We start from the raw sequence: 10121 nt of genomic DNA, 5'->3' as shown, positions 1-10121 counted from the left end.
GAACAGTCTCTGTGCAAGGATGAACGTATCTAAACTTCTAAGTCCCGTGCCAAGCAGATCACCAAAGGAGAGTGAAGTTTGCCTTTACTCAGACATTTGCACATAGTGATCCACCGCTGAAACAGTTTCAGACTTGAAGTCAGGAATCTTAGGTTCTGGCCCTGAGTGTGTGACCTCAGTCACCACTGTACCCCTCGAAGCCTTGATTACCTCCTTCATTTAATAGCGATCAAGTATTTCCCTTCCTGCTTCGCAGAGTGGTTATGTAAATAAAATGCAATGATGTGGGCAAAAGCATAATATCACCTGGAAAACACTATCCTAGAAAATCAAAGTGTGTTTTAAACTAGGGTCAGCATATAATTTATCCTCCAAAGTGGACCTTTTTTTTTTTTAAGAGTAAAAGGAGGAGTTCTTTTAAAAGTTATACAAGGGAATAGGCATAAACTGGGACTGTCCTAGGCAAACTGAGACAAATGGTCACCTGAATTCTAACTTGATTAGCACATACTTTTGCCTTGTCTTAAAAGAGAATTTAAGGCTGAGCACGGTGGCTCAGCCTGTCATCCTAGCACTTTGGGAGGCTGAGGTGGGAGGATTGCTTGAGCTTAGGAGTTTGAGACCAGCCTGGGCAACATAGACCTTGTCTCTATCCAAAAAACATAATAATACTTTTAAAAGAATTTAAGGCTACTTACAAAAATATCTGTAATAGGTTTTGCTGTCGTTGTTTTAGATAGGGAAATTTCAAGGAAGGATGGTGACGGTGGTAGATCATGATTATAAAGTAAGAACCAGGAGGCTTCCTCAAATATCTGGAAAGTCAAGTGCAGTTTCACAATTGCATTCTAAGATTTCGATGTGGAAAGGGTTTGAAGAGTCCCCTCATGTTAAATGGTGAAGATTGTGGCTAGGAAGTGTGGTAAAGAAGAAAGAAGTGTGATGATTTGAGAAGGAAGTACCCTGACTGCTCCACTTTCAACACTTTCAACACCATCCTCAAAAAGGGAGAAGAAGAAGAAAAGAAAATGGGTACTACACCAGTGTTGATCAGGGTGACTAAAGGTGGTGAGATGATTTCATATGTGCAGTTTATTCCCTTTAACTTCCTTCCCCTGCACTGCTGACCTTCATATATAAATGGTATCAGTTATATTCATTCTCCCATTTAGCTGACAGCCATGCTGACATAAAAGGCAACCAATGAGAAAAGTGTGGACCAGGCTGGCCTGTAATACCAGCACTTTGGGAGGCCGAGGAGGGCAGATCACTTGAGATTAGGAGTTCGAGACCAGCCTGGCCAACATGGCGAGACCCCGTCTCTACTAAAAATACAAAATTTAGCCAGGTGTAATGACGGGTGCCTATAATCCTAGCTACTCAGGAGGCTGAGGCAGGAGAATCACTTGAACCCAGGAGGCGGAGGTTGCAGTGAGCTGAGATCACGCTGTTGCACTATATCCTGGGCAACATGAGCGAGACTGTCTCAAAAAAAAAAAAAAAAAAAGTGCGGACCAGACTAGAAGTCAGAAGACATGGCTGTCCTGAAGCTCGACCCAGCAGAGGTGTGGGGCCGTTAAGGTCTCTCTTGAACATTGTTATTTCAGATCTTTGGTGATGATAATGATGTTGAGCTGGTGACAGATGGCTCTTCTCCATAATGTGCAGGATGGGCCAGAAATTCCGACTGTAGAGGAGACTAGTTCAGAGCCTATTGAAGTGACCCAGATGAGATTCTGACCCCAGGTAGAGAAGGCAAGGAGGAAAGATGGATTTTGAAGTGGCTAGGAGGTGAAATGTGCAGAACTCGTTGACTAGATGTGAAAGAGCATTGTTTCTGTATGCAAAATTGTGCAGTGTTCCAGCACACACTCTTCTGCTTCCAAAGTGATTCAATCTTCCAGTGAGAACAGGAGCTCTCACTGTGATGCCTGGTAGCCACAGCAAGGATGGCACTCCCATAGTTCTGGTGTCAAGAAGGAAGATGAAAGTGGAGAAGGGGTGGGTTTTACCTGTCCCTGCTAACCACTGAAAGTCCAAGATCCTCACCATCGCCGTGGCAGCAGGTGGAGACTTCCAGGTACTTCCAGGAGGAGTCAGACTCCTGGTTTCCACTGCTCTTTGCATGTCAGGGATGTTCCTAAGTGAGACGTTTGTAAGTCAGAAACTGTCTTTCATAACAAACTGGTACCTTGGTACTGATTTGAAGGACTGCTTTTTTTTCCCAAAAAATTAATGGATTCTTACCTTTTAAACTAATGCAACTTATGACTTGGGAAATGGCAGTTTGTTCCAAACAGCCCTAATGTTTTGTTTTGGGAAAAATCAGTACTGTGGAACATAAGATCATATTTCTAAATAATCTTGGTTGTAAATGAAAGAGGGGACCAGCAACAGAGAGGTCATTTAGGATAAATGTAGGATAGAACACTGGAGAGGCAAAATAAACGGTTCAAATAAGTAGGAGCTGACTCTGAAAATATAACAGAAAAAAATGCCAGGAATGGCTCCTCAAAAAATTAGACATAGTTACTATATGATCCAGCAATTCTACTTCTGGATATATATTCCCAGATGAAGTGAAAGCAGGAAATTGAACAGATATTTGTACATTCATTTTCATATTAGTATTATTCACAACTGCGAAAAGCTGGAAACAACTCAAATGTCCATCAGTGGATGAACAGATAAGCAAAATGTGGTATAAAGCATACAGTAGAATATTATTCAGTCTTAAGAAATGAAATTCTAACATGCTACAACATGGATGAACCTTGAAGACATTATGCTAAGTAAATAAACTGAACATAAAAAGACAAATGTTGTATGATTCTATTTATTAGCAGGGCCTACCGTAGTCAAATTCATGAGACAGAAAGTAGAATGATGGTTCCCAGGGTCTGAGATGTGGAGGGAATTGGAGTTAGTGTTTAATGGGTATGGCATTTCAGTTTAGGATGGTGAAAGAGTTCGGTGGATGGATGGTGGTGATGGTTGTTCAGCCATGTGAATGCACTTAATGCCACTGAGTTGTATATTTAAAATGGTTAAAATGGTAAATTTTATGTGTATTTTATTAAAATTTTTAAGAGGTTAAAAATGCCAGGGAAAACAGTTCTGAGAGTTTGAACTTTAATCTCCATAGACAGTTTAAAGCCCTTATCAGATTTTTGAAGTTTCTTTGAAGTCCTGTGTTTCATCTTAAAAAAGGCATGACAATTTTCCATTCTGGTCCCTAATATATTTACCTTTATCCTCATACCATTTTTCATGTAATGCATTCAGCTAGTGTTGTTTGAATGCCCACATTGGACCACTTACAGTTCTTGGCAGTGGTGGAGTGGGGAACAAAAGAGACAAGGCTGAGGACCTGATCAGGATGGGGAGGGGGATGTTGGAGAAATGAAGAAATGATGCTAGCATTACCTAGCATCCTGCAAAATCCATGTGCCAGGGGTGTGGCACTCGTTTAGTTCCTGGCTTTCTGCTCTCTCCTGTTGGACAGATTGGGCTGGAAGTCAGGATGCTCCCTTTCAAGGGAGCTCTGACGATGGGGCCAGGACATTCTCCAGGTCTTCCTTGCTTTCCTACTCTCTGATCTGTTCCCATGCTGCAAAATGCAGCTTCTGTATAAATGATTTCTGACACCCCAGGGACGTTGTATTTTTCTTTGAGAACTTTCTGTTTATAGATTATCTGAGAGTGAGGATGCCTGAGCTTTAGACTTGGCCCTGGATGTTGCTACAGAATTCACATTAACCCCAGATTTGTCATGACTTGGGATTTGGATTGCACTCAACTCTCATTTTGATAATTACCGTTTATGAAAGAATCAAAATGTGCCAGGCACTATTGAGCTCATCAGCTCATTTAATACTCAGGAGAGCTTTATCTGGCAGTTTTGCTTAATAGTTAAAAGCAGGGCTCTGGAGTCAGAATGCCCAGGGTCCATTCCTGGATGTACCACTTACCAGCCTTGTGACTTCTGACACATGACAGCCCATTGCTCTGAGCCTCTGTTTTCACACCTATAAAACAGAATAATAATAGTATCTAGCTGTTGCGAGGATAAAATGAGATAATACTTGTAGAGTACCCGACAGTAAGTACTCTTTTTTAAACAGTATGCATTTTATCATCCTCATTTTATAGATGAGAAAGTTGAGGCTCAGAGATGTTAAACCAGTTGCCCAAAGTTAAACTGATAGTGAAGGGCACAGGTAGGATTGAAACCCAAGATCATCAGACGCCTAGGTGGGTGGTCCTGATGACTCTGCTCTATTGTTTGCCCAGAGAGCTGAATTGCCAGGATTGCTGGTTTCTGAGAGGACCTCATTAGAGCATAGTTCTTTCACTCGACGTTCTCGTTTGAACGCTGAGACCATCGTGATGGCAATACTCGATGACGACTTTCCACACTACTGTGTGATGTGCACTAGGCTTATGGTGTCTCTCTAGCATCTTCACTTTCCTAGAGTAAAATGCTGTGAAATAAATAAGAAAAACAGTTTTTACAATGCTATTAACAGAATCCAACCTCTGTCCTAATCTGCTATGAGAGCGGTCGTACTCCAGTGTCTACAGCTCTGATCTCTTCCTAACTCAATTCTGCTGTCCAAAGTATGGGTCTCAGCTGGGTCCCACAGGGAATGGAGGCTGTTCATAGGCAATTTGCAACGTGAATACCTACATATAACTCAGACCTAATGTTAGTCCCTTCCTGAATCGTCTGCATACCTCAGGCACTCTGTTATTCTCCCTCTTCTCCTTCTTGCTCCCTACTCCATTTCTCTGTACCCATTACTGGATGTTCTTCCTACTCCTGATTCTGTCGAACAAAAAGGGCAAACGTTAATTTCTACTAAGATGAGACCTCAAGGAGGAAGAAGGCTTAAGCCAAGTGTCAGTAAGCAGAGAATTCCAATACCAAACTACAAAGTATTATTTACCCTACAGACAAACATATGTACACACACACAGACACACACACACACACACACAGAGTGCTTGGCTACCACAACCCAGTAAGAGAAGCCAGTTCTAATCTGCTAAAGCGGCAGCAATTTCACATTCAGTGGTCGTAAGGATAGAAAGCACTCAAGAGGTTCCATTTACATACAAAGCCATGTATATTTGCTTTGTATATTTGTATGTTAGCTGGGACTACAGGCACGTGCCACCACATCTGGCTAATTTTTCAATTTTTTGTAGAGACAAGGTCTCACTATATTGCCCAAGCCCGTCTCAAACTCCTGGCCTCAAGCAGTCCTTCCACCTCAGCCTCCTAAAGGTGCTGGGCATGAGCCACTGTGACTAGCCCCAAGCCCAAGTTCTTAACCATTACTGCCCTAAAACAATGAATGCTTTTAGGCAATTCTAGTTTGCCAAGGTCAATATTTCCTGCAGCCTCCATAGTGTGTGTGTATTCATATTTGTAATACATTTAGATAGAATGTATGATAATTGTAACAATAGCTTGCTTAAAGGATAGAGAGGAGGAAATAGGTTATAAGTTTCTTTAAATATATGCATTGTTAATATTTTGTTTAGGACAGTCAGTTACCTCTTAAGGAGATTTAAAAATGAGGAAAAATCTTTTACGTATACACAAATGTTTACCAGTTCTGAAACTCTTCATTCCTTTGTCTAGAACTATGTCTGTATGTGATACATGTGGTATCATTTTCTTTCAGCCTGAGGAAATTTTAAAACATTTCTTGTAGAGTAGATCTGCTGGCAACAAATTCTCTGTTTTTGTCTAAAAAATGTATTTCTATTTTGTGTTTTGAGGAATATATGTGTTGGATATACAGTTATAGGTTGACAGTTTTTTTCCTTCGAGGCCTTGAAAGTCTTGTTCTATTTTCTTCTGGCTGACTTGTCTCTAATGATAAATCAGTGTTAATATCTCTGTCCCACTGTTTCTTCTGGCAACTTTTTTTTTAAAAGTGATCAACCTTATGTCATTTATATTTTATTTTATATTTTTAACTTTTTTATTTTTAATTTTTATGAGTACATAGTAGGTGTATATATTGATGGAGCACATGAGGTATTTTGATACAGGCACATAATGTGTAATAACCCCATCAGAGTAAATCCATCACCTTAAGAATTCATCATTTCTTTGTGTTACTAACATTTCAATTATACCCCCTCAGTTATTCCAAAATGTGTAACAAATTATTGCTGACTGTAGTCACCCTTTTGTGCTATCAAATACAAAATCATATTCATTGTATCTAAGTATATTTTTGTACCTACTCACCATCCCTTTCTCCTACCCCTGCCCCCACTACCCTTCCCAGCCTCTGGTAACCATCCTCCTACTCTCTGTCTCCATGAGTTCAACTGTTTTAAATTTAGCTCCCACAAATGAGTGAGAACATGTGAAGTTTGTCTTTCTGTGCCTGGCTTATTTCACTTAACATAATGTCCTCCAGTTCCATCCACGTCATTGCAAATGACAGAATCTTATTCTTTTTTATGACTGAAAAGTATTCCACTGTGTATATGTACCACATTTTCTTTATCCATTCATTTGTTGATGGGCACTTAGGTTGATTCCAAATCCTGGCTATTGTGAATAGTGCTGCAATAAACATGGGAGTATAGATATCTCTTTGATATATTAATTTTCTTTCTTTTGGGTATATACTTAGCAGTGGGGTTGATGGATCATATGGTAGTTCTATTTTAGTTTGTTGAGGAACCTAATACTGTTTTTATAGGGGCTGTACTAATTTAAATTCCCACCAATATTGTATGAGGATTTCTCTTTCTCCACATCTTCACCCACATTCATTATTGCTTGTCTTTTTGATAAAAAAATATTTTAACTGGGATGAGATGATATTTCATAGTAGGTTTAATTTGCACTTCTGTGATGATCAGTGATTTTGAACACATTTTCATATACCTGTTTGCCATTTGGTGTCTTCTTTCGAGAAATGTCTATTCAGACCTTAAGCTCATTTTAAAATCAGACTATTAAATTTGTTTTGTTTCCTATTAAGTTGTTTGAGCTCCTTATATATTTGGGTTATTAATCCCTTGCCAGATGGGTAGTTTACAAATATTTCCACCCATTCTATGGGTCGTCTCTTCACTTTGATGATTGTTGCCTTTGTTGTGCAGAAGCTTTTTAATGTGATCCTCTTTGTCCTTCGTTGCTTTGGCAGCCTGTGCTTTTGGGGTACTGCTCAAGAAATTTCTGCCCAGACCAATGTCCTGGAGAGTTTCTCCAAAGTTTTATTTTAGTAGTTTCATAGCTTTGGGTATTAAATTTAAGCCTTTAATCCATTTTGATTTTATTTTTCTATATGGTGAGAGATAGGGGTCTAGTTTCATTCTTCTGTATATTTATTGCATCATTTATTGAAGAGACTGTCTTTTCCCCATTGAATGTTTTTGGCAACTTTGTCAAAAATGAGTTCACTGTAGATGTATGGACTTATTTCTGGGTTCTCTATTCTGTTCCATTGATCTATGTGTCCGTTTTAATGCAAGTACCATGCCATTTTGGTTACTATAGCTCTGTAGTATAACTCGAAGTCAGGTAATATGATTCCTTTAGTTTTGTTCTTTTTGTTCAGGATGGCTTTGGCTATTCTGGATTTTCTGTGGTTCCATATACATTTTAGGATTGTTTATTCTATATCTGTAAACAGTGTCATTGGTATTTTGATAGGGATTATATTGAATCTGTAGACTGCTTAGGGTAGTATGGACATTTTAATAATACTGATTCATTCAATCCATGAACATGGAATATCTTTCTGTTTTCATTGTGCCTTGTTTGATTTCTTGCATCAATTTTTTATAGTTTTCACTGTAGAGATCTTTCACTTCTTTGGTTAAGTTTGTTCCTAAGTATTTTATTTGTAGGTGTTGTAAATGGAATTACTTTCTCAATTTCTTATTCAGACTGTTGCTGTTGGCATACAGAAATGCTACTGATTTTTGGCCGGGCATGGTGGCTCGCACCTGTAATCCCAGCACTTTGGGAGGCTGAGGCGGGTGGATCACGAGGTCAGGAGATCGAGACCATCCTGGCTAACACAGTGAAACCCCGTCTCTACTAAAAAAAAATACAAAAAAATTAGCCAGGCATGGTGGCAGGCGCCTGTAGTCCCAGCTGCTTGGAAGGCTGAGGCAGGAGAATGGTGTGAACCCGGGAGTTGGAGCTTGCAGTGAGCCGAGATCATGCCACTGCACTCCAGCCTGGGGGACAGAGCGAGACTCCGTCTCAAAAAAAAAAAAAAGAAAAAGAAATGCTACTGATTTTTGTATGTTGATTTTGTATCCTATAACTTCACTGAATTTGTTTATCAGCTCTAATAATTTTTTGGTGGTGTCTTTAGTTTCTTTAAACATAGGATTATATCATTTGCAAACAAAGATAATTTGACTTCCTTTTCAATTTTCATGCCCTTTATTTCTTTCTGTCGTCTGATTGCTCTAGCTAGGACTTTCAGTCCTATGTTGAATAACAGTGGCGACAGTTAACATCCATTTGTTTCCAGGAATTTTTCACTTTTCTTCTTAATTTCTTCATTGGTCCACTGGTCATTCAGGAGCATATTGTTTAATTTCCATGTGTTTGTATAGTTTCCAAGTTCTTCTTGTTATTGATTTCTAGTTTTAGTCCATTGTGGTCAGAGAATATATTTTATATGATTTCGGTTTGGTTTTTTTTTAATGTTTTAAGACTTTAGGCTGGATGTGGTAGCTCACGCCTGTAATGCTAGCACTTTTGGAGGCCAAGGCAGGTGGGCCACTTGAGTCCAGAGTTTGAGACCAGCCTGGGAAACATGGTAAAACTGTGTCTCTACAACAAATTACAAAAAATTAGCTGGGCATAGTGGTGTGTGCTTGTAGTCCCAGCTACCCAGGAGGCTGAGGGGGAAAGATCAGCTGAGCCTGGGAGGTCAAGGCTACAGTGAGCCATTACAGTGAGCCATGGTCACACCACTGCACTCCAGCCTGGGCAACAGAGTAAGACCCTGTCTCAATCAATCAATCAATCAATCAATCAATCAGTCAATCAATATTGGTGTTACATATCTGGGTGCTCCAGCATTGAGTGTATTTATATTTATAATTGTTATATCCTGTTGTTGAATTGATCCTTTTTCCATTATATAATGACCCATCTTTGTATTTATAGTTTTTGTCTTGAAATGTATTTTATCTGGTATAGGTATAGCTATTCCTGCTCTTGTTTTGATTTTCATTTGCATGAAATGTCTTTTTCCATCCCTTTATTTTCAGTCTATGTGTGTCTTTATAGGTAAAGTGTGTTTTTTGTAGGCAACGGATCACTGGGTCTTGTTTTGTTTTGTGTTTTTAATCCATGTGGCCAGTCTATGTCTTTGGTTTGGAGAGTTTAGTCCATTTACATTCAATGTTATTAGTGATAAGTAAAGACTTACTCCTACCATTTTGTTATTTGTTTTCTGGTTGTTTTGTGGTCTTCTCTTCCTTCTTTCCTTCCTGTCTTCCTTTTTTTGGAAGTGATTTTTTTCTGGTGGTATGTTTTGATTTTTTCTTTTTTGTGTGTGTGTAACTGTTGTAGGTATTTGATTTGAGGTTACCATAAGGCTTGCAAATAACGTCTTGTAACCCGTTATTTTAAGCAGATGACAACTTAACTCTGATCGCAAAATTGAACAAAGAAGCTAACAAACAAGCAAGGAGAAAACTAATACAAATTCAATACTTTAACTTCATCTCCTCTCAAGTTTTTGTTGTTTCTGTTTATATCTTATTATACTCTGTGTCTTAAAAATTTGTTGCAGTTATTATTCTTGATAGGTTCATCTTTTTTAGTCTTCCTACTCAAGATATAAGTAGTTTGCACACCACAATTACACTGTTACAATATTCTTTATTTGTTTGTGTACTTGTTGTTACTTACCAGTAGGTTTTGTACCTTCAGATGATTTCTTATTGCTCATTAATGTCCCTTTCTTTCAGATTGAATTCCCGTTAGCATTTCTTATAGGACAGGTCTGGTGTTTAAAAAAAAATCACTCAATTTTTGTTAGTCTGATAAAGTCTTTATTTCTCTTTCATGTTTGAAAGATATTTTCACTGGATATAATATTCCAGGATAAAAG

The 10121-nt window shown here is 38.8% G+C and overlaps 1 long non-coding RNA gene across 2 annotated transcripts in view; it reads left to right on the top strand.

Moving 5' to 3' along the window:
- The window catches only part of LOC112135242 (uncharacterized), a 112164-nt gene that overhangs the window by 1492 nt on the left and 100551 nt on the right, over positions 1-10121 (top strand). The window lies entirely within an intron of this gene.

This window comes from Pongo abelii, chromosome 8, assembly GCF_028885655.2.
Source record: "Pongo abelii isolate AG06213 chromosome 8, NHGRI_mPonAbe1-v2.0_pri, whole genome shotgun sequence".
Taxonomy (NCBI): Eukaryota; Metazoa; Chordata; class Mammalia; order Primates; family Hominidae; genus Pongo; species Pongo abelii.
The sequence above is the reverse complement of the archived record's forward strand: the minus strand, read 5'-3'. Positions and strand labels throughout refer to the sequence as shown.